Here is a 25,130-nt window from a genome sequence, read left to right as displayed (position 1 = left end):
GGTCATAGCTAGAGTCCAAATGATAAGAAATAAATTATATCCTCTAAATTTGATAAGTGCCAAAAGACCTATTGGTTATGCACAATATGTCACAAATTCCAATAAAATTGGTTATGGCATCTTAGATATGACCACTTAGCATTTAAAAATCTAAACATGTTGCAAAAAAGGTCAATGATTGTAGGTCTACCAACAATAGATGTTCATCACAATCCTTGTGAGAGTTGCATAATTGCCAAGCAGAAGAGGGGTGCCTTTCCAAATATTGCAACTTATAGAGCCCAAGATCTTTTAGAGTTGGTGCATACCGATCTTTGTGGCCCCATGCAAATAGAGTCTATAGGAGGGAGCTATTATTTCTTGACTTTAATTGACAATTGTAGTCAGATGACATGGGTATATTTCATCAAGAACAAATCAGACACCTTTGAGAGATTCAAACAATTGAAGGCAATGGCAGAAAATCAAAGTGGTAGGTACATTAAAGTCTTAAGATCTGATGGAGGAGGTGAATATGATTCCAAAGGATTTGCTGCATATTGTAGAGAATAAGGAATTCATAGACAATTTACTGCCTAATATACTTCATAGAAAAATGGAGTAGCAGAGAGGAAAAACCGAATAATCATGATCATGGCAAGAAGCATGTTGAAAGCTAAAAACTTACCAAATGAATATTGGGCTGAGGCAGTTGCATGTTCAATCTACATCTTGAATAGGTCACCTACAAAAAGTGTGAAGGATAAAACACCTCTAGAAACATGGAGTGGAGTAAAATTTGATGTAACAAATTTGAGAGTTTTTGGAAGTGTAGCTTATACACATGTTCCCAAGGAGCTAAGGAAAGAGCTTGATGATAGAAGTGAGAAATGTATATTCGTCAGATATAGTGATGCATCAAAATCCTACAAGTTGTATAATCCAATTACTAAGAAGACAATATTGTCTAGAGATGTCAAATTTCTTGAAGATAAGTCATGGTATGAGCAAGATAATGGAACAACTTAAGGACAACCCACTCCACATAGTTTTGAATTAGCAAATGTTGATCAGCCAAGAGAAAGACTACCTAGATTAGAGGTTCCAATAGCAGTAGGAGAAAACCAAGGACAAAAGTGCATAGTCCTTCTTCTAGTAGTGATTCAGACCCTACACTAGCACAATTAAGGAACCAAAAGACTAGAACAATAAGAAAAATATATGAACAACAGGACAACAATGAATAAGTACTGTTTGCTTTGATGTCTAGTCAGCCCATATGCTTTGAAGAAACAATTGAGAAGAAAGAATGGGTAGAAGCAATGAACAATGAAATTGTAGCCATAGAGAATAATGACACATGGGAGTTAATAGACTTACCACAAGACAAAACAAGAATAGGAGTTAAGTGGATTTACAAGACAAAGCTTAATGAAAATGGTCAAATTGAGAAGCAAAAGGCAAGGTTAGTAGCCAAAGGTTATGTACAACAACCCAACATAGACTATGGAGAAACATTTGCACCGGTAGCAAGATTAGATACAATTAGAACTATATTGGTAGTAGCAGCAAAACACCAATGGTCAGTTTATTAGTTAGATGTAAAATTAATATTTTTAAATGGAATTTTAAATGAAGAAGTATATGTTGATCAACCACTAAGGTTTGAGATCAAAGGACAAGAGAACAAGGTTTATAAACTGAAAAAGGCTTTACACAGATTGAAACAAGTACCAAGGGCTTGGTATAGCAGAATAGATTCTTGTCTACTCAACAAGGGATTCAAGCATAGCAAGAATGAGCCAACATTGTACACCAAAACAAACTTGCAAGGTGAAATCTTGATTGTATGTATTTATGTTGATGATTTACTATATACTGGTAATTTGCATCTTGAAGAATTCAGACTTGATATGGAAAGAGAATTTGAAATGACCAGTCTTGGTTACATGAAATACTTTCTTGACTTAGAGATTGAACAATTGGAATAGGCCATTTTCATCAGTCAAAAGAAGTATGCACAAGATGTGTTGACAAAATTCAGAATGAACAATTGCAAGCCAATCAATACGCTTATTGTTCCAAGTACAAAATTGAGCAAAAATGATGAGGGTGCAACAGTGAATTCCACTTTATACAAGTAATTAGTTGGCAACCTAATGTACTTGACAACAACAAGGCCAAACATTATGTTTGCAATCAGCCTTCTCTCTTGGTTCATGGAATCACCAAAGACATCACATTGGAAGGTAGGTAAAAGAATACTAAGGTATATATTGCAGGAACAAAGCCACAGGATATTTTGTATGCAGGTAATGAAGAAAATCAGCTAATTGAATTCAGAGATACTGACTTTGCTGGAAGTGTAGATGACAAAAAGAGCACGTTAGTTATTCATTTTGTCTGAGTAAAGGTATAGTTTCATGGGCATCCAAGAAGCAGCCAATTGTCACCATTTCATTAGCAGAGGCAAAGTACGTAGCGGCCACATCAATAGCTTGCCAAGTAGTATGGATGAAAAGATTGATAAGTGATCTTGAACCAACATCAAAGAAGGAGCCAATCACAATTTTTTGTGACAACAATTCAGCAATTGCACTTTCTAGAAATCCAGTCTTTCATCATAAGAGAAAGCACATTGACACTCGATATCATTTCATCAGAGAGCTGGTCAACAATGGAGAAATCAACCTACAACATTGCAAATCAAAGGATCAATTAGCAGAAGCCATTAGCAAGAGCAAGTTTTGAATTTCAAAAGCAACAATTAGGAATTGTTAGTGTTGAAAATGTATTAATGTAGATAGAGTTAAAATTAAGGGGTTGGATGTAATTATTGACTTTACCATTTGCTTATGTTGACTATGTCAGTTAACCCTTTTGTTAAACCCACACAACTCGACATATAAAAGACCAAATCACTCGGTCACCAAAGGAGTTACTCAGCAAAAGCACAAAACCAAGAGTATGCCAAGTAATGTTAACACTTGTCGAAATAGCATGTTAACCCACCCGTGTTTGAAATTTCCTATAGCTAGTGTTGTGCTCTGTTTTCCTCTATTATGAAAATATCTAATATACGGTGTGTCTAATTCAAGTAACTAGAGGCATAGGAATGGAGACTAGGAATGCATATTGGAAATAGGAATGACTATGTATTTCTATTCCCTATTCCAATTGACGAACCAAATGGAAAAGAGAAAAAGTATTCCAAATGTTCTATTCCTATTCCAACAACCAAAAAAGCCTTAAGAATCCCACCCGAATTTGAATATTAGTATTTTTTTTGGTGAGAAAACTTTCAGTAAATTAAATTTTGAGATCTAAATATTACATATTTAAGTTTAAAGTCATCAGATTTCCACAATCTATTAGAAATACATGACAATTTTCTGAAATTTAGATTGTATATAAATTTTTATTTATTTTTTAACATCAAATTTATACACAATCTAAATTCCAGAAAATTTATCATACAACACTTAAGCTTGATCACTATATTAAAAATATTAAATAATCAAAATTAATGTATAATTTCTGTATTAAAAGTGTTAAACTAAATCTTTGGTTGTGCATTGATATTTATTATGTCTTAGTTTCTACCTGGCACAGTTGCAGTTACAAGTAAAGAGGCCGCTCATTGATTCGTTAAACATTTTATTTATTTAGTATATTAAGGGTAGATTATTTGTCGTATCAATTATCTGGCTAATATATCTTGGAAATTTTGAATGACAATTGTAGTTAGCACTGAAGAGGTGGGAGTTCCCATGAATATAGAATCAAAACCATTCTATGAATTTCCTGCTTTTTAAAGTCCTTTAATCTTGGATTCCTTTTGTGATAATAAATCCCATAACTATTACAAACAATTATCCTTGCCCAGAAACAGTCATGACAGAAAACTATTTCATAATAAGCAAACAACTTGCTTTTTTAGTTTCCTTATATGTGGTCAAACCAAAACATTGCTGACCAAAACATAATTAGTAACTTATGAGCTTTCTTTATTCTGAGAAACTTTAATTGTTAAAGGCGTGTGATATAGAATTCTTTTCAAAGTGTTGTAAGTTGGAGTAATTTTGGGATAGGTGATCTTTCTGAACATCACTTAAATTCAATGAGTGCTAGGTACTTTATTTATTCTTATGAGAAATAGATTCATGTGTGAATCACTAATAAATGGATCAATTAGTTTGAGTAAGAAACTAAACAGTTAAATCCTAATAGCAATATCACAGATTTAGTCAATTTTATAGCTAGAACATATGATATAAAAGTTTTCTATTTGTTAAAAAAGTGAAAGAAATTTATCTTCAGAACCTATGCTTCTGATGTAAATGCAGTTCTCAGGATATATAACTGTACAGTCTATGTTGATTTATAAGAGATTATTTTTCTGGATTACTGTATGATTCTTTTTTCATCAATATAGACTTTTAAAAAAATATTCTACATAATATTTCATTTCGTTCTGATGGAATTCAGTATATTGCTACACAAAATAATCAGACAATTGAATTTAAATGGAGTAAAAAAATTGTCTAAGATTAGTGTACAGCAAGTTTCCCACAAGAAAACTTGTAGGATAAATAATCTTTTTATTGCTGGCACTTATATCGCATTTCTTATGGAAACCATCAACATTGGAATCATTGCACTTTTCATTTTAGTGACAGAATTAGAAGCTCACCTGGGGAAATGTGTTAATTATTTTACTTTAGAGTTGTAGATTTGTACGCTATTGTGTTTATGGCTCTTTCCCCTTCAATGTGGTCTAGAGTAACTGAGCAATTAACTACTATTTTTTTCTTGAGCTCATTCACTCCAAGCACTACTGAATAAATCTCCAATTAACATTACCTGGTTATTTGATCCATCATAGTAAATTCATTTCATTTTATTGGTGTTTTGATTGAAGTTTTTCTTTCTTTACTTGACCTTTTCTTTCAGGAGTATGGATGGTGAACGCCGACTCCAGTAGCGACGATGGGCCTGGGGATCCAATTATAGTCGGGAGCAAAGTAGAATCGGCGGGGGTACTATTCCTGCCAGCTACATGGACCATTGCTCTGGTTTTCATGACTCTGCTGATTCTATGGTTCTGAAGCTTTGGCAGCTCTTGGGTCTGTTTTACTTTTAGAACTTTTTTGGTGAACAAAACAAGTGCCTTACCTCGGGGATTATGTTAGAGTTATATTTCTCTAGTTCTTTCATTCTGATGACAAATTATTGAACTTTGATATTCAAATCTTATGCACAGGTGAATTCAAAAAATGTTATACAGCATTAGCATTTTCAACCTTAGAATTTATTGGAAAGAAAAATAACATTTAAAGCGGTTGTAGTTCTTTGACACAGAAAATGAAATAAATGAAAAAGCATTTGATTCTCTTTGACCTCAGTTGTAATGACTACATTGTTGCTTTGCATGATCAAGTTACACTTTCTTATTCAGATAATATGGTTTCCATTTCTAACTGATCTTTATGATGTCTATAGCTATTCTTACACATTACATATTAACAGATAATTAAGATAGAAAAAATAAGTTAGCTTTAATTATTTAAACTTTTAATCTAAGAAAAGTCTTAGTATGTGATGTCCGTTCTTGTATACTTTCAATATAGTTGACTGTAAGTATAATGTTAATTAAGAAACACATTATCTTTCGCATTTTAATCGATATGTTGGGAAGGAAGATGTTATTTATTTCTATATCTCTTTGTATCCCGTACCTATTTCTCACTAAAAACTGACGATTAATGCTTTGCAATGAGACCATGTGTTTGGAGAAGTCAGGCCTTGCCTTTGGGTTTTTTTTTCCTTACACGTTTTGCACATATTATTGTTGTCCAGAAATCACCATGGCAATCACCATGTTAATGTCTGGTGTCTTTCGGCAGCGTTAGTGACCATCTACTTTGGAAATGTTGAGTAAGCTTGATCGGTTTTTTTTTCTTTTTTTCTTTTTTTAATTGTTTGTTCTATTTTCTGGATAGATTGTGTTCGAGAATGTAACAGGTCTGAAGAATGTGAAACTAAAAATATAAAATGAAAGAGAAGAAATATAAAATGCTGAAACTACTGGTTCACATCATTTGGATACACACAGAGTTGATACTAAAAATATATTGAAACAATACTGAATAATATACTGGAATGATATGGATAATATTGAATAATAATTACATTGATGTCTAAGCATCTTTATATAGTATTATTTTCCCTTACAGAAACTACTTATAGGAATAACTTCCCACAACTATATATTGAACTGGTTTTATTTATCTAATCTAAACACAAAAAATTAACCTAATTAATGTAATAAACCTAACATTCTCCCCTTATTACATTAATTCAACAATCATTCTCGCTTAATAGTAACTCTAATTAATGTAATAAGTCCAACATTTCTAACCTAATTAATGTAATAAGTCCAACATTCCCCTGTTATTACATTAATCCAATAAAATTGAAAAACCTTCAACAATATTATAAACCTTGATGAAGCTCCTTCAACAAACTTTGAAAGTAGTCTGCAACTTCAAATTGCAAATCCTAATCCTAAAGTTGAGCTCTTTCACCAATCTTTGAAAGTAGTCTCCAACTTTAGATTGCAAATCCTAATCCTAAAGTTGAGCTCCTTCACCAATCTTTGAAAGTAGTCTACAACTTCAGATTGCAAATCTTAATCTTAAAATTGAGCTCTTTCACCAATTTTTGAAAATAGTCTGCAACTTCAGGTTGCAAATCTTAATCCTGAAGTTGCCCTCATATCCCAACTTCAAATTGCAAATCCTGAAGTTGGCCTCATAAAAACATTGTTTCTACCTCTTTTACACAATGAACAATTTGACATCTTCATGGAGTGTGCCTGATGCCTCGTTTGGTGCTGCACATCAGAGGCCTTTCCTCCAAGAGTCCACATCTCCTCCTAGTGTGTCTAATGCTTCCTCAAGTTCCATAGAAACAATCACCACTAATATGCCTAGATGTCTTTCCTTCGAAAGTCGACATCTCCTCTGAGTGTCTCAAACACCATTGTTGAAATCTTGCCCCCCCTCACTCAATAGAAGGACAATCATATAGCCAAGTCCCCTCTTTTCTTCAAGGACACAAATCTATCAATTCCCCTCTTATCTTCAGGGAGGAATTAGCCAAGCCCCAAATTTACAGGGACACAAATAGGTGCTTCTCATGCAGTAATCATCTCTAAGAGAGAAGCTAGCTTGAGATGATAAAAATCCTCCAGCCTCCTATTTTATTCATAACAAATAGACTCTGGTCATCCAAAATCTATTAAAAGCACTCTTCTCCCCATTGATTAACCTACTCCAATACCACTATAACAAGCCCAAAGAATGTGAAACTAAAAATATAAAATGAAAGAGAAGAAATATAAAATGATAAAACTACTGATTTAGATCATTCGGATACACAAAGACTTGATACTAAAAATGATATTGAGACAATACTGAATAATATACTAGAATGATATGAATAATATTGAATAATAATTACATTGATGTCTAAGCATCTTTATATAGTATTATTTTCCCTTATAGCAACTACTTACGGGAATAACTTCCCACAACTATATATTGAATTGATTTTATTTATCTAATCTAAACACAAAAAATAACCTAATTAATGTAATAAACCTAATAGAGAATGTATTAGTCTTTTGAGTTATGCGCTTATTTTATTCTTTCTCTTGCTCACAATTTCCTAGTTCACATATGCCAAATCAACTAAGATAACTTTACTGGCTAATATTTGCTAATTGGCTAATCTCACACATCGGGACCCTAGTTTGGCTAATATGTTTTTTTACTTTTGGGGTGTTCCTATCATCTACACTTTACCAAAATTGGGTCCCATCCTTAGGCTAATTGCCAATATATTTATATTTTAGTATGACTTCGCCAATAGAATCTAATTTTTCTACAAAGTAAATTAAATATGTTTGCCTACAATTTTCAAAGCTTGTATTAATTAATAGTCATATTGACCAATATTTGGTAAAAATTTAAGTTACACTACAAATTAAGTATGTAGATTTGACATGTCTCCTTTTTAAAGGCTTTTCATGAAATTTTTTATCCTTTCTCACTTTATCGTGAAATAGATTTGATTGGAAACATGTGTCTTTAGGGTCTATTTGGTTCCTAGAAGATGACAGGAATTGGCTTTTCAAAATTCAGATTTGAAAATTTATGTGTTTATTTTAAAATTAGAAAAATGGGATTAGCATATTGGACTTCCAATTTTGCCTCAAAATTAGGTTTTTCAACTTCCTACTAGCAAGTAGGAATTCAAAATCAAAACCTAGTTTTGTTTTTCAAGGAGTGTAAAAACAATAGATTGAACCACTTTTTGAAATTTTCCTTCAACTCCAAGCTTAAGCATAAAAATGTGTCTTCACATGCATCTTCCAAGTTAAACAAATAGTTCAAGTAAAATCCCCAAAATTGGAATGAAGATTTGCAAAACCTTGATTTGGCTAAACCAAGGTTTGTAGAAATCTTGATTTTTTAAATTCCACGAACCAAATGGATCCTTGCTTTGGGAACTTTTTTTTAAACTTGGTATCCTTCTTAAAGTTTGGCTTGAAATAGGATTTAGGATCATCTAACGGTTAAAAATAATAGGGGTGCTTCCCTAAACGGCTATTCAACAATTTGGAGGAAATTGCAATGATAAAAGTGGGCTAAATTTAACCTTAAAGTATGATAATTAATTAGGTTCCATATAACAATAATAATAATAAAATCATTGTTTCTAGGGATGTGTACTTTTTAAACATGATTCTCATAAGAATGAAACATTTTTGCAAAATTTAATAGAATTTTCATATGTTTGAAAAATAATCGCCAATAAAATTAAAAAATTTTCTACTTAAAAATAAAATTTCACCAATAGAAATTAATTTTTTCTCTTGAATTAACGTCTATTTGTAAGCATTTTCTACTCATTACACCATCTGATGTGGAGTGCACAACAGAAGGGTGAATAAGCACAAAATAAAATTAAAACATGATACCTTGATTGGAAAACACCATCTATTCCAAACACAAATAGTCCCAGAAGTAAAGCTCTTTTGAAATTAAATTATAAATAGAGAATCACAACTAAGAAATTATAGAACCGAAGTTCTTTAATGAAAAATCCAGTCTTTCTTTTCATTGTTCAATCCTCCAATACATTGCCTCATTATTCTTCATCAATTCTCCATACCATTCTCCTACTCTACCCCTCCTACTATCAGAGATTTTATTGTCTTGTATATATAACTTTGCAAAGACTAAATAGACCCAATAACTTCCCATAATTAGCTCCTCAATTAACCCTAACTTCTAAAAAACTCATTATTGTATCAACGACACTAATGTTTGTCCCCCCGATTACATCATTAAAACAATCATTTTAAAACTAAGACATAACCCAACAATTAAAGTAAATTATGAGAAATGCATATAGAATCTTGGATCATTAAATAATTGCTAGTCTCATGATGCCCCTGCATCATACTCTCGGGGATAGAAAAATTCAAGTCCCGTTGAATTGTTGTGATCTTCTTTCGAGTCTTCCAATTGTATGGTATCATAATGATGACTGAATTGATGCCGCTTGCCATAACATGCTAAATGCAATTGTCGTGGTAAACGTCCTTCTTGACATGTGTAGTGCTGCCTTCTTTGAATTCTGGAACAAATATAGTAGGCACCATCATATCACCTGCATAAAAATACAAATCCACACTCTGATCTTCTTCCTATTTATATATCTCTAGAGCATCACAGTGATCAACAAATACTTCATCCTTGTCATTAATAGTCTAGTGAACTTTTGAGAATTTCTAAAATTTTAAGTGAAGTTTGGGAAATTACATATGGCTTGGATAATGGGGGTACTTTCATAGTTAACTCTCTAGAGAAGAGGTTTTAAAAATGATGATTATTGAGCATTTTATAGGAGTATTTAAATCTAATCAACAATACCGTACTTTGGAGTTGATCTATTAGAAACTAGCAGTTGCATACTTTTGTACATGCAACAACAAGTCGTCAATAAGCGATTTGATTTTTATTTATAAAAGTCTATACTAGATCAAGAGTAAAATTTTGATGAGGAAAGGACTAACAATTTCATTTTGATTACAACTTTCTAAGAACTAGCATATATATATATATATATATTGTTTTATATATCTAGGGAAGTTAAGAGTTATCAAGGCATAAATTTTTACATATATAGTTTATTTATTTATTTTTCAAGAGAGCTATGGATGTGAATCTAAATTTTATATTTTAAAGTCACATCCATTCTTTTTTTATATAATGTTCCAATTTTTTTACTGAACTATTCTTCAATTATATTCAAAGTTAATATTTAGCTCTATCTCATATATCTCGCTCTCTCCCTCTTGTCTCTCTCTCCTTTCCCCCTCCCCCATTCCCCTTCTCCCTCCCCCTCTTACCATATATTCACCATAATTGTCCTCTTAGCCTCTCTCCAACCCTCTTCCCTTCTCTCAATCTATCACATCTATCTCCCTCTAATTTTGATATTTCCCATTTCTCCTCTCACCATCACATTGTTCCTATTTGACCCATCTCTCTCTCTCTCTCTCTCTCTCTCTCTCTCTCTCTCTCTCCATTATGTATATCTATCCTAAAGCCTATTTTAATTTTACTTGATCTCTATATCTTCTCTCTTCTCTTCCCCATTTAACCTTTCTTTGTTATCTCTCCCTAATATCAATTCTCCTTTTATCCTTTTCTCATTCTACCACATCTCTCTCCCACTAATTACCACATTTCTTATCCCTCCTCTCACCAGCTCTTCATACTTAACATCTCTCTCTCTCTCTCTCTCTCTCTCTCTCTCTCTCTCTCTCTCTCTATTTATTATCATTTATCCCACCCTTCCCCCTCTTCTATCTCTCCCTTATTTATCCCCCATTCCCCTTCTCCCTCACCCTTGCACCATATATTTAGCATAATGATCCTTTAGCCTCTTTCTAACCCTCTTCCCTTATCTTACTCCATCACATCTTTCTCCCTCTCATTTCCCAATTTCCCATCTCTCTCCCCACCCTCTCTCTCTCGACCTTTATTATTATCTTTCTTTATCTCTATCTCATTTATCCCACTCTCCCCCTCTTCTATCTCTCCCTTATTGCTCCCCCATTTCCCTTCTCCCTCACCCTCACACCATATATTTAGCATAATGATCCTCTTAGCCTCTCTCTAACCCTCTTCCCTTATCTTACTCTATCACATATCACATCTCTCTCTCTCTCTCTCTCTCTCTCTCTCTCTCTCTACCATGTAAGCCTATACTAAATCCTACTATCATTTTTCTTGGTCTCTATCTCATCTCTCTTCCTTGCCCAGTTTTATTCTTCTATCTCATCTCTCCCTCATCTCAATCCTCCCTACATCCCTTTTTAACTCTCCCTTTCACAATCTATTATTTTAAGTATCCTTTGTCTCTCCCTACCTCATGTCTCTCTCCCTCTTCCCCATCTCACTCTTTCATACACATATAGACATGGGACTCTCCTCTCCCTACTCTTACTTTTTTATCCCCTATTTACTCTTTATCTCTCTTAGGTACATTGTGCTCTCCCAATTCTCTAACTCACTCTGACATGTATCTCCTATAATTAACCCCCTCTCTTTAACATATTATTACCCTCTTTAACCATCTCCCCTCATCCTCTCATCATCTCTTCATCCTAATTTACTATCTCTTTATTGCACATCTCTCTCTCTCTCTACCCCCCGCCCACCCCCCACCACTTAACCTATTGAGAAAATATCTATCTTGAGCCTTAATTATCATCTTTCTCTAACTCCACCTCATCTAATATAGCCTACCACTTTTTTGTCTCTCACATCACTCCCCCATCCCACATTTCTCTTCCCCTCTCACCATCACTTCAGCATGATTTCCTCACCTCCTCTCTCTCACACATGAATCTAACCATTTCTTCCTTATCTAACTTCACAAATCTCTCACCAATCATCATATTTACTCTCTCTCTCTCTCTCTCTCTCTCTCTCTCTCTCACACACACACACACACACACACACACACACACACACACACACAACAATTTATGTCTTACCTAATGCCTATTATCATTTTTCTTGATCTCTATCTCATCTCTCCCCCCTTCCCCATTTTACCTTTTTTGTCAAGTCTCCCCCATCTCAATTATCCTTTTATCCCTTTCTCACTCTATCACATCTCTCTCTCTTTCTAATTAACATATTTCATATCTCTCCTCTTACGATCACTTCATATTTAACTCTCTCTCTCTCTCTCTCTCTCTCTCTCTCACACACACACACACACACACACACACACACACACATCCCCCATTTCTCTTCCCCTCTCACCATTACTTCACCATGATTAAATCCCCACTCTCTCTCACATGGTTCTCATCCTTTCCTCCTTATTTTAATTTTTCATAAAATACACTCTCTCTTTGAGGATTTGAGCAATATAAAATAAAAATCTACAAAGCTCGACGAATACCTACATGTAAAAACCTATCATAGGGAAGGAAAAAAAAGAGGAGGCAAGGGTTTGCTCTAAAAATATGCAAATTGTATTCTCAGAAATGAAAAAAAGATATAAGATAATTACAAATGATATATCCTTATAGAAGGATATAGAAACCTAAAAGGGGTAACCTAAAAGGCAAATGCTATTTAATAATTACTAATTTATTATTAAGTGAGAATGAAAAAGGTGCATAAAGTGAAATTTTAAGAAGGGAGAAAAGGTAATTTAATAAATGAAATGAAATGAATCTTTTTCTCTAACACCCCCCTTAAGATGAGCAACAATGCAGCTACAAACAATGCAAAAAGAGCAATGAAACTACAATGCAATGTAGAAAGAAAACTTGGGTCTTGACAACAAGGCCTGATGAGGTACCCAATCACAATCAAATCTCTATGAAATGGAGAAATAGAGAAAACCCTATGGAAAAAACTCTACTCCAAAAAAGAGATGAAAAAGAATGTACAAATGAAACATCTCAAGAGAATCTCTCAAGATCGTAAGTAAAATGAAAGCCTCCATGATGGAAGATCGAGACTCCATAGCCCCCCCCAAAAAGGCAGAACTCTTGTGTCGATAAACATAACAATGTGGCTCGAATATGAAGGAAAAAAATGCAGTGGAGAAGGATGATAAAATTCATGTATGTAAGGTGCAATTAGAAGTCCTAGCTGATGCTCAAAGGAGAAAGCATGAGAATCCTTAAATGGAATCTCCAATGGATGTGGAATAACAAGTGCGTTGAATCTATCATCTGAGAGGAGATGTGTGTCCTTTGATATATCCTCAACAATAGTAGTAGGTGGCTCGATGACTAGAGATGCAATGATAGGCAATGCTAAAGAGTGATCTTGTGCAAGAGATGGAATCTAAATAGGAGGTGGAGGTGTAGAAGTCACAACAATGGTCTCAAGAACTACACATAAGTACAAGAAAGCCAACATCATCTCAGTAGACTCTTGTGGAAAAAGAGAGTGATTCTCTAATAGTGGAGATGGTTTAAAAAAATGTTGTTAGTTTGTGGTGACTAATCAGGAAAGTACTATACATACTTCATAATTCTTTAAAAAAAATTGGGCCCTATTTTATCAAAATTTTGAGCCGACATGTATTTATTAATTTTAACATTAAAGTGGTAAAATACTTGTATAAAAGAGCTTAGGGTTAGGGGTTTTTCATAATATGTGATGCAACAATTGCTTCTTGCAGCAGTATTGAACTATAAGGGATTATAGATTGTAATCAGGTTGTAATCATTGGATCGTAATAATATTGGACATGCTATTTTGTGGACATAGCCCAGGGTTTGGGTGAACCACATTAAATCTTGGTGTCATGTGTTCTCTTTTGTGCAATTTACTATTTTCTGATATTATTTATATTTGCATATAATTGTTATTTTTATCTAGTTTAAGCCTAGCAAGTGGTATCAGAGCCAAGTTATTTTTTTTAAGTTATCCTCTATAGGAAAGTCTCATGATTGAGTGGGAGTCTCATGGTTGAGTGGGAGAGATGGAAGATGAGGGTTTATATATTTAATGGGTAGAACTTTCAGTTATGGAAGATGCAAATGGAGGACTATCTTTATCAAAAGGATTTATGGAAGTCGTTGGAAGGAAAAACTAAGAACTAGGGAGGTATGACAAATGAGGACTAGGAGATTTTAGATAGAAAGACACAAGTGGAAGCATTTAGTTATGTTTGGCACCATTGGTGACGTTCAACATTACAAAAGTGAAGATGACAGAAGAGTTGATGGAAACCCTAGCGAAATTGTATGAAAAGCCCTTCACTTCAAATAAGGTATTTCTCATGAAGCATTTGTTTAATATGAAAATGGTGGAAGGTGGATCTGTTGTAGATCATTTAAATGAGTTTAATACTATTACTAGTTAGTTATCTTCTGTGGGTATCAATTTTGATGAAGAAATTAGGGCTCTCTTTATTTTGTGTTCTTTTCTTGAAAGATGGAATGGCTTGGTAATGGTTGTAAGTAATTATATTTTTGGGTCTAATACCCTAAAATTTGATGATGTGATTAGTGTTGTTTTGAGTGAGGAAAATTGTAGAAAAACATCAGGTGGATCTACATTAGGAAGTTCTTTGAATGCACAAAGTAGAGGCATAATGACTGATAGAGGAAATAATTCCAAAAATCATGAGAAATCAAGAGGAAAGTCAAAGGGGAAGATATCTCAATCTAGAGGATCAAGAGATTGTTAGTACTATGGTAAACTAGGGCATAAGAAGAAAGATTGTTGAACTTGAAAAAATAATGAAGGAGATAAACTAGAAGGGAACAAGGAGGCAAATGTGGTAAGTAAAAAATCCAAAGAGGATTCTTTGCTTCTTTCTTTAGAAAGTATTGATGATTCATGGGTTTTAGATTTTGGTGCTTGATTTCATGCTACACTTCATAGAGGTTATTTTATTGATTATGTCCAAGGGGATTTTGAGCTTGTTTATTTGGGGGATAATGAACCCTATCAGATTGTTGGAAAGGGAAAAGTTAAGATTAAGTTGTAGAATGAGAATCATTGGCTATTACACAAAGTAAGACATGTTCCAAGGTTGAGTAGGAATTTAATGTCAGTAGGGAAACTCGGTGATGAGGATTGTGTAGTTACTTTTAATGAAAAAATTTGGAAGGTTTCAAAAGGTTCCCTTGTAGTAGTACAAGGTGTGAAAATAGGCATCTTATATCTTTGAATAGGTCATACTATTCCTTCTACTCTAATTATTTCAGAGAAAAATGAATGTTCAGGAACAATTGATGCAGTTGAGTAGGGAGAACAAATAGATATTGTAGATTGTGATACAATGCTATGGCACAACAGACTTGGGCACATGAGTGAGAAAGGATGAAAGTAATTCATTAAAAAAAAAATTTACTAGGTCTAAAATGTGTCAATATGGATTTCTCTGAAAGTTGTGTGTATGGAAAACAAAAGAGAGTGAGTTTTGTGAAGAGTGGAAAGGAAAATAAAAGTGAGAAATTAGAGCTCATGCATATCGATGTATGGGGAAAAACTTAGGTATCTTCCCTTGGTGGCTCTCATTATTATGTTATATTTATTAATGATGCAACTAGAAAAGTATGGGTTTATTTCCTTAGATAAAAATCTGATGTATTTCAAACTTTTAAGAAATGAAAATGCTTGATTGAAAATGAGACTGGTAAGAAATTAGAATGTCTCAGATTTGATAATTGTGGTGAGTATTACTGTCATGAATTTGAAGATTAATGTTCCACTAATTCTATTTGTAGACAGAAAATCGTTCTAAGGACTCCACAAGAAAATGGTGTGTTTAAATGCATGAATAGGACTATAAGTGCTTCATGTTCTCTTCTTTCTCTCTCTCTCTCTCTAGTCCACTCTACCCACTTTTCCATCCTCTTGATGATTTTGTGCATCGAAACCTCCATGGTATCGATAATAGGACCTATAGGTGGGGTAGACACAATGGGAGTGCCTTTAATGGAGCGTGTAAGAAGTATGAGGTATGCAAAGTTTCCCTTAAACATGTAGGCAAAGGCTATCAATACTATTGTATATTTGATTAATAGAGGTCCCTCTACTACTTTGGGTTGTGATATTCTAGAGGAAGCATGAACTGGTAAGAAGGTAGTTATTCTTTTCTCAAAACCTTCGGTTGTAAAGCATTTGCTCATATAAATTCTAAAAATAGAACCAAGTTGGAAGCTAAGTCAAAGAAATGTGGTTTTTTTGGATATGGCATTGATGAATTTGGTTATAGGCTTTGGGATTTTGAAAATTGTAAAATTGTAAGAAGCAGAGATGTCATATTCAATGAGAAAGTGTTATACAAAGATCTATTACAGCAACATGAGAAGAAAGAAGATGATTATGTAGTGTTGAATGATACTTCAAAAGATGATGTTCCAACAATTCTTCATAATGTGCAACAACTGCAACAAAAAATACCACACACCCTAGTGAATGTTAGATGGTCAACAAGGCTAAGTAGACCTCTAGAAAGATTTTTTCCTTCTTTGTACTCTACTTTACTAGCAGATGGTGGTGAACCTCAATGTTATGATGAAGCTGTGTAGATGGATACTAAGATTCAATGAGAGTCTACAATGAAAGATGACATGGACTCTATGCTAAAAAATAAGACTTGGGATTTATGCAAGTTGCTCGCAAGTAAATAGGGTTTACAAAATAAGTGGTTTTATAGGTTGAAAGAAGAGGATGGAGGTAAGAAAAGATTTAAATCCAGGTTAGATGTAAAAGGATTTGGACAGAAAAAAAGGCATCGATTTTGATGAGATATTTTCTCTTGTTAAAATGACTTCTATTTGTACTATTTTAAGTATTGTGGCTACTGAAGATTTGCATTTGGAGTAGCTTGATGTTAAAACATCTTTTGATTTGGATGAAGAGATCTATATGGCTTAGCCATAGGGATTTGAGGTCAAAGGTAAGGAGAACTTAGTGTGCAGATTGAAGAAAAGTTTATATGGCTTGAAGTAAGCACCTCGGCAATGGTATTTGAAATTTGATATTTTTATGCATGAGCATAGATATAATAGGTGTCATTTAGATCACTGTGTTTAGTTTAAGAGGTTGGATGATGATAGCCACATTATTTTATGTTTATATGTTGATGATATGCTTGTAGCTAGGTCCAACATGGATCACATTAAGGGGTTAAAAGAATAGTTAGCACATTCATTTGCTATGAAGGATTTGGGGGCAACAAAAAAAATCCTTGGTATGAAGATTTGCAAAGATAGGAAGAATAGAAAATTGACGTTATCTTAGGCTGATTATATTTTGAAGGTTTTGCAACATTTCTCTATGGAGAATGCCAAAGTTGTTAGCACACCTTTACTTGATCATTTGAAGTTGACTAAGGAGATGTGTCCCAAGACACAAGAAGAGGAGGATAGATGTCTAAGATACCTTATGCTTCAGCTATAGGAATCTTGATGTATGCTATGGTATGTACAAGGCCAAATATTGCACATGTAGTGGGAGTTGTTAGCAGGTATATGAGTCATCTGGGGCTTGAGCATTGGAATGTAGTTAAATGGATTCTTAAATTTTTGAGAGGTACGTTGAGTACATGTTTACACTTTGGGGGCTCTACTACTAATTTACAGGGATATGTTGACTCATATTTGGTAGGGGATATTGATACCAGGTGGAGTACTATAGGTTATGTATTTACTATTGATGGGGCAGCCATAAGCTGGGTTTCTAGGTTACAGAAGATTAATGCTTTATCCACTATAGAGGCAAAATATGTTGCTACTATAGAGGCAACCAAGGAGATGATATGGCTTCAATTCTTCTTGGAAGATTTGGGACACCCTTAGTAGGATAATTATTTGTTTACAGATAGTCAGAGTGTCATTCATCTTGCAAATAATTTAGCTCTACATTCAAAGAAAAAGCACATTTAGTTGCAGTACCATTTCATTCGGTCAATTTTGGATGATGGACAGTTAAAGCTAGACAAGATACATACAGATGATAATCCAGTGGATATGTTTACAAAGGTAGTGACAAGGGAAGCTAAACTCCTCTTTAGCTTTGGTTGGTCTGCTAGATTGAGTAGAATAACAAAACAACAGAGTCCGGGGTGGTTTGATCCAATGGGAGCCTCATAGAGTGGCAACATAGCTACATGATTAGTCTCCAAGTGGGAGATTTTTGTCTACTGTGGAGCTTGATCAGTCCCCAAGTGGGAGATTATTAATGTGTGGTGATTGATTAGGAAGTACTATACATACTTCATAATTCTTTAAAACAAATTAGGCCCTATTTTATTGGGATTTTTGGCCAATATATAATTATTAACTATAATCCTAAAGTGGTATGAAAGAGCTTAGGGTTAGGGGTTTTTCATAATGTGTGATGTGAAAATTTCTTTTTGTAGTGGTCTTCAGCTGTAAGGGATTACATATTGTAATCAGGTTGTAATCACCGGATCATAATAATATTGGACTTGCTATTTGGTGGACGTAGCCTAGGGTTTGGGTGAACCATGTTAAATCTTGGTGTCTTGTATTCTCTTCTTTGCGATTTACTATTTTCTGATATTATTTATATTTGCATTTAATTTTCATTTCTATCTAGTTTAAGCCAGAAAAATGTGAGAAGGAATATAGGTAGGAAGGATGATCAAAAGTCTCTGTAGCAATAATATTGTCGATCTCACTATCTTTGATGTGCACTAAATACTATGCAAAATCATCTGTCTTCCCTAGCCCACAGTGTGGAATCTGATAAATAGAGAGAAGGTTAGATGATAAAGATGGAACACAAAGTACATCATGAAATGTACCATCATCAATGTCAATAGAACCTTTCCCACATATAGTCATAATAGTGTTGTTCCCTATCAAAATGTGTGGAGTAGGAAAAGCCTCAAAAGAAGAAAACAAATCATGAGAAGATGCCATATTGTGTGAAGCACCTGAATCTAGTAACCATCTAGAGGAATGAGGAATACTAGCTGCACATAGTGCATGGCCCTTTCCTATATCTTTACCATTTGACTGAAATGATGATGATGATGATGATTTGCGAGAAGTAGAAGGAATATCAATGTTGCTCTTCTAAAGGAGAGCTATCAAATCTAAAACCTATTTGGCATAGCCATCTAACTTTTTCTCATAGCAATGTGACTCATCATGATTAGGCTTATTACAATAAGCACACTTCGGCTTTTTTGGCTTTGATTTACCCCCTTTAGGAGGAGGTGGCCTTGATGAACTATGAGTGCTAGAATCAATATCTGACTCTATAAAATGAGATTTTTGAGTCTTCTCCTTTGTCCTTGAAGATGGTCAAGCTACCAATGCATGACTCTGTGAATCTGTGAGAGAATCCAACCGAGAGAGCTTAGCTTGCTCTTGAGTCAACTGATCACAAAAAATCTAAAAGATGGCATGGTAAATTTATTACCCAAGGCATCTTTGGTAGAATAGAAGGTAGAAGAAAAAATATGAAAGTTTCCATGAAGCTTAGAAATAATTGAGTAGATACACTCAGTGTCAGTCTTTGTTTTCCCACAACCCTACAATAAAGATCTCAGTTGTTTGTATTTCATCAAGAATTCATCAATGGAGGTAAAAGAATCTAGTATAAGAGAGGTAGGGTCTGCCTCAATCTGAAGTTCCTTGAACTCATTCACTATACCAAACAAGCCTTCAAGCTTGGTCCACATAGCTAGAGGGGTATTGCACCCATCAAGATGAAACTATAGACTCTCAGAAACCTAAAAAGAAATCAATCCTATTGCCTCATCCATCTTGTTCCTATGACACATGATCTTAAAAGGCCTCTGTAAAACTAGCTTCACTACATCTAAACAAGAACACAACCCTTTTGACTAGAGAAGTCGTGTCATCAAGGTCTTCCATGTGTAATAATTATGAAGGGTCAAAAGTTCTAGACAAGAAGAGGTTGCAGGCATTATTTTAGAAGGTGTTGAATTTTTTTTTAATGTAGTTTAGGTTTATATAAGTAAATAACAAAAACAATATGACAAAACAACCCCCACAATGAAAAACATTGAACCCAAACTGCTAGAAGGAATGCGTAAATGAGAGAAGAGAAAAAAAGATTTAAAAATGAATAAAAAATACCTAGTAAAAATACTACTGAAATGATAGACAATCTGGAAAGTGCCCAAGAAGAGATTTTTGATGCTTTCTTCAGATTAGAAAATGGAGCGATAATGAAGAAGTTATGCCCTCGGAAGATAGAAGTCATCAACAGACTTCAAGTGCAATAGCAGGTACCAAATTGGAATTTTTTTTCCAAAAATACCTGATTCATTATGTCTATCTCGAAACCATCTTTCTGACACTTCTTTTGGATTGAAAAAAGACCCTCATATGCTTGAGATATCGCGAAAAAACCAACAAGGCCACCAGAAATGCTCGAAAAATAATTTAAAAAAAAAAAACCTTTTTAAAAAATCACTGCTCATGGTAGCAATGGCTAGGTGGCAGCCTAGTGGGAAGTTGGCGTGGTACCACTGGTGGTGGGAAGCGGCGGTGCGACCACCGTGGGGGAATGATGGCCCAAAAATTTCAAGTGAAGAGTGACATTGGAAATGCACCACTAGGGATCGAAAGAGGTCTGCGTCACCACAAAAGTGTGTGTGCAAGAAAAAATGGGTTTGCAGGCTAGAAAATGGCTTGAGACCCATTTTTTTGATTTTTGATTTTTTTTAAAAAAATTGTCTTGTTTTGTGTGTAGAGGTCGTACGACCCTGCTTTGCAAAATAATTTTTCCTCCCAAATCAACACTGGCCAAAATGGACAAACTTTATATGAGAATGGCGGTTTTGACATTGTCTGAATCCAATCGTGAGGTCTGTTCGGCCTCAAAGTGATTTGAATTTCAGAGACCACCCTCTTTTCACAAAAAAACCTAAAAAACACTAGATCTAATCTGTCAAGCCCTCATTTTCTTTTTTTGCCAAATACTAAACAAGCTACAACAGATCTGGCTCTGATACCATGAAGGATTTGAGCAATAGGCAATACAAATCCACAAAGCCTAACAAATACCTACATGTAAAAACCTGTCACAAAGAGGAAAAAGACAAGAGGAGGCAAGGGTTCGCTTTGAAAATATGCAAATTGTATTCTCAGAAATGAAAAAAGATGTAAGATAATTACAAATGATCTATCCTTATAGAAGGAGATTGAAACCCGATATGGGTAACCTAAAATGTAAAAGGGTAACCTAAAAGGTAAATTCTATTTAATAATTACTAATTAATTATTTAAATGAGAATGAAAAAGGTGCATAAAGGATAAATAAAATTAAATTAACCTCTCTACCTCTCTCTCTCTCATCATGTAGAGTAAAAGATAAAATAAGGAATATGATATCCTCCAACAGTGCAGTCTCGATTCGTGAGGGATCAGAGAGGTATTGGTGAATAGAGTCTCAGTTGATTATTTAATTGATTGCACACGAGTTGGGCAATACTCTTAACTCACCCAACTACTAGGATTGGCCGTGAGTTGATGGCAAGTTGGCATGAGTATGACAGAATCTGTATTAAATCTACCATAAGAATTCCATGCTTACGTTTCTACCATAAAAGCCATTCATTTAATAGAAAAACAAACGTCTACATTGAATTTGAGGACATTCTTATTGAAAAAGTTTTGAACTCGGTACATCCAATCAATTAGCCCAACTTTTTATTGGAGAAGATACAAACTGAGTACCATTCTCTCTCTCTCTCTCTCTCTCTCACACACACACACACACACACACACACACACACACACACACACACTTATAACTAAACTAAAACCCCTATTATCATTTTTCTTGATCTCCATCTCATCTCTATATAAATGCTTCATGCCTTAAAAACTTTTATTTACTAGTTGTGAAACTAAGTAAAAAATGTTAATTTTTATGTACCATTTTTTTCTTAATTTTTAACTATTTAAAGTAATAGTGACTATTATAAATGATTATTTACTTATTAGTTTAAGAACATTAATACTATAGTTATTTAATTTATTTAGTAATAATATCAAGGTTAACAACTTATTTCTTATTTGTTTCCTTTTATATTAATTGTCATTAAAAAATTAAAATTTCACTACTTTCCATATGTATGACTTTTTAAAGAATGGTCAATTTCATTTGGAACCACAATTATCAAGGATTTAAATTAGTTTAAAGTGTAATTTTGGTATTATTTGGTTTAAACTTCAGGTTTAATTATCCTTAGAATTAAATTAGTATTATCAAGGATTGAGGTTCAATTAGATAAATGGTTACAAATTAATTAATTTCCTTTTCCATTTGATATAAGATTTAACAAGAATAAAGATTGAATTAAGAATTTCATTGAGTATTAGTTATTAGAAAAATATTTCATAAATTCCTTAATTTTTAATTGAAAAAAACTATATTATAAAATATTAATTAAATAGCAAAAAATCTTAATCAATATTTTAAATGCATATCATGTATTTCAATTCAACTTTGTAAATTTTGCATTACCAAGCCCTATGTTGCATAGAGTGCTAAAAGAGAAAAACAAATCATAATTTTTTAGTTTGATACATCAATGTCTACGTTTCCTTGAAATTCTACACTGATAAAGAAAGCCAAATTTGTTCAACATCTCCCTCTTCAATAGTAACTAAATGTTTCAATCACAAACAAATAAGAGCTTTTGAGCACAAATGTAGGCCAAGTTGCAACTGAAAATGAAATTTAGTTACATCAAGTTGTTATTATAATTTCTAATGCTTTTTTTTGTGAAAAAACTACCCTGGATATGCAAAGTTCCACTCTTCCTTGAGTTTCACAGATTCTAGGGATGTAAAATGAGATTGTAGAGCCTGTCAGTTGTCATCATTTATTGTGTTATATTATAATTGAGTTTTTAATGAATTATGCATGGTAAAAAAATTAAATGAATACAATTTAATGATTTTTATCGGTGTGTTTCACAAATTTTACGGCATTTCCTGGTTTCTGGTCCTTTACAAATTTTAAGATCTTTATGTGATTGAAAAGCCTCCCGATAATATCATAAAAATTAAATAAATAAAAATACCAAATAAAGCTGAAATATACTATTAATTAATGTTAAAAATAATTTGGAATAATGAATGACTTCAAGTTGGCAAATGGTTATTTTGGTTGTTTAGGACTTCCCCTCTCATATTCATGATCATATGATAATAATTAGATGGATCAATGAATATCTTAAATAATTGTATATATAATCATGATTGTTTAAATTGTTAACTGAAAAGGTTATGGGATGAGATTCAAGATAAGGATACATTTAAAGCATAATATAAAATTCTTCTAATTAATTCCATCAGTACATTTAGGAAACTTATTGTTTATGTTTAGTATACTTGTGATAAATGGCTAATATTAGATAAGTTGAATTTATGTATTCTAACCAATAATAATAATTTTATTAAACTTTGAATATGGAGTTTTGAGGTGTGGTAAAATTAGACTAGGAATGAAATGGAATCACTTCTTAAGTACTCTATTAAATAGAAGAGCATCTCAGTATGCTAATTGGACTTTTTTCTCCTCCCATCTTTTTTCTTGTCACCTTTTTTTTTGGTTACTAATCCCCTATTGGAAGTTGGTTTTATTTTGTCATGTAGTTGGTTGGTAGATCACTTCTTCATTGCAGGATCTTTGATGCATAATGTTCCGATCATTGCCTTTCTCTTGCACTCTGTTCCCTTTTCTTAGGAAGTCTCTTTGAGATTAATTGTTTCATCTAATTTAGTATTAACTAAATTAGAGTATGCCCCTTTTAAATCTGTATAATATAATTCTTCAGTCCTGAACAAGACTAGAGGTTTTCTATCTCTATTCTTTCCTACCAATGTCCATTTGAATGAAGTACTTTGTAATGAAGTTTTGACCATTTACCGATAAAAAAAATGTTAAAAATAATTTTATTAAAAAAATTTATATCTTTAGAATATTTGTTTTGCATAGAAATTTATACATTTCTTATTATTTTGTAACCAATACAACTAGCTACAACTCCGTAAATATTAAAGTACACACAATTGGCTTAGAAGGTTTCTCCTAATAAAATCTAGACCTAACTAAAGTGATGAAGTAGCTAGCTTTCTCCAATTTGTAAGTTACAGAGAATCGACGACACTGCAATAAAAAGAAGAGGGCTTATGGGAGTTGGATCATATTTCAATGGATGAAAATCCTTTACATTGTCCCTTTACATTGCCAATACACATGCCAATCGTGTATTTCATAAGGTTGCTAGTTTTTAGGCCGAGACACAAATTCTTCAATCACCATTCACTGAAAAAACAAACAAATGTAAAACCCTCTTAAATGGTTTTTAGGCTGAGACGCAAATTATTCCATCACCATTCACTGAAAAAACAAATAAATGTGAAACCCTCTTAAATGGTTTTTAGGCAGAGATGTAAATTCTTCCATCACCATTCACGTAAAAAACAAACAAATGCGAAACACACTTAAATGATGTTGTAATTATCCAATATAGAGATATTGAACGACCACCACATATTCAAACATGTGCCTTGGCTAGAGAAATTTTAGTATCTTATATAACAATATTAGAAGAGGATCTCAACATATACACGAATATCATATATGATTACTTTGAGGAAGAATGAAAGAAAATTTAAAGTGGAAGCTCATTTATGCTTCCCCATCCACCTAGGCCAAAAATTTAATTACCTCCCTAATTAATTTCATTGCCAACCACATTGAAAACTATAACTGCTCTACTAAAAACATTCATCCCCAACCACATACCAATTTGTAACAACTCTTTACGACCTTAACACATAGACATGTATTGGCAAGTGTTGAGCAATTTGATGCAATAAATTGAACACATTAGCTTGATCACCATTTTGAGAATTTTTTAAAAATTTTATGAATAATGAAACAATGAAAATCTTTTTATAAGTTTTGTCAAACTATAAAATTGAGAAACTTTCTTTTTTTTTTTAAACAAGAAAAAGAAAATTTTATTTTTTATCGGAAGTCAAGATTCAATATTAT

The 25,130-nt window shown here is 33.3% G+C and overlaps 1 long non-coding RNA gene across 3 annotated transcripts in view; it reads left to right on the top strand.

Moving 5' to 3' along the window:
* LOC149561195 (uncharacterized) overlaps positions 1 to 5,378 on the top strand; it is an 82,363-nt gene extending 76,985 nt beyond the window's left edge. For all 3 annotated transcript variants that reach the window (XR_016363789.1, XR_016363788.1, XR_016363787.1), the window contains one exon: positions 4,933 to 5,378. This is a non-coding gene — a long non-coding RNA (uncharacterized LOC149561195). The remainder of the gene's footprint in view (positions 1 to 4,932) is intronic.
* Positions 5,379 to 25,130: the final 19,752 nt, after the last annotated feature.

This window comes from Cupressus sempervirens, chromosome 4, assembly GCF_028749045.1.
Source record: "Cupressus sempervirens isolate cs-2001-9-10 chromosome 4, ASM2874904v1, whole genome shotgun sequence".
Classification (NCBI taxonomy): domain Eukaryota; kingdom Viridiplantae; phylum Streptophyta; class Pinopsida; order Cupressales; family Cupressaceae; genus Cupressus; species Cupressus sempervirens.
The sequence above is the reverse complement of the archived record's forward strand: the minus strand, read 5'-3'. Positions and strand labels throughout refer to the sequence as shown.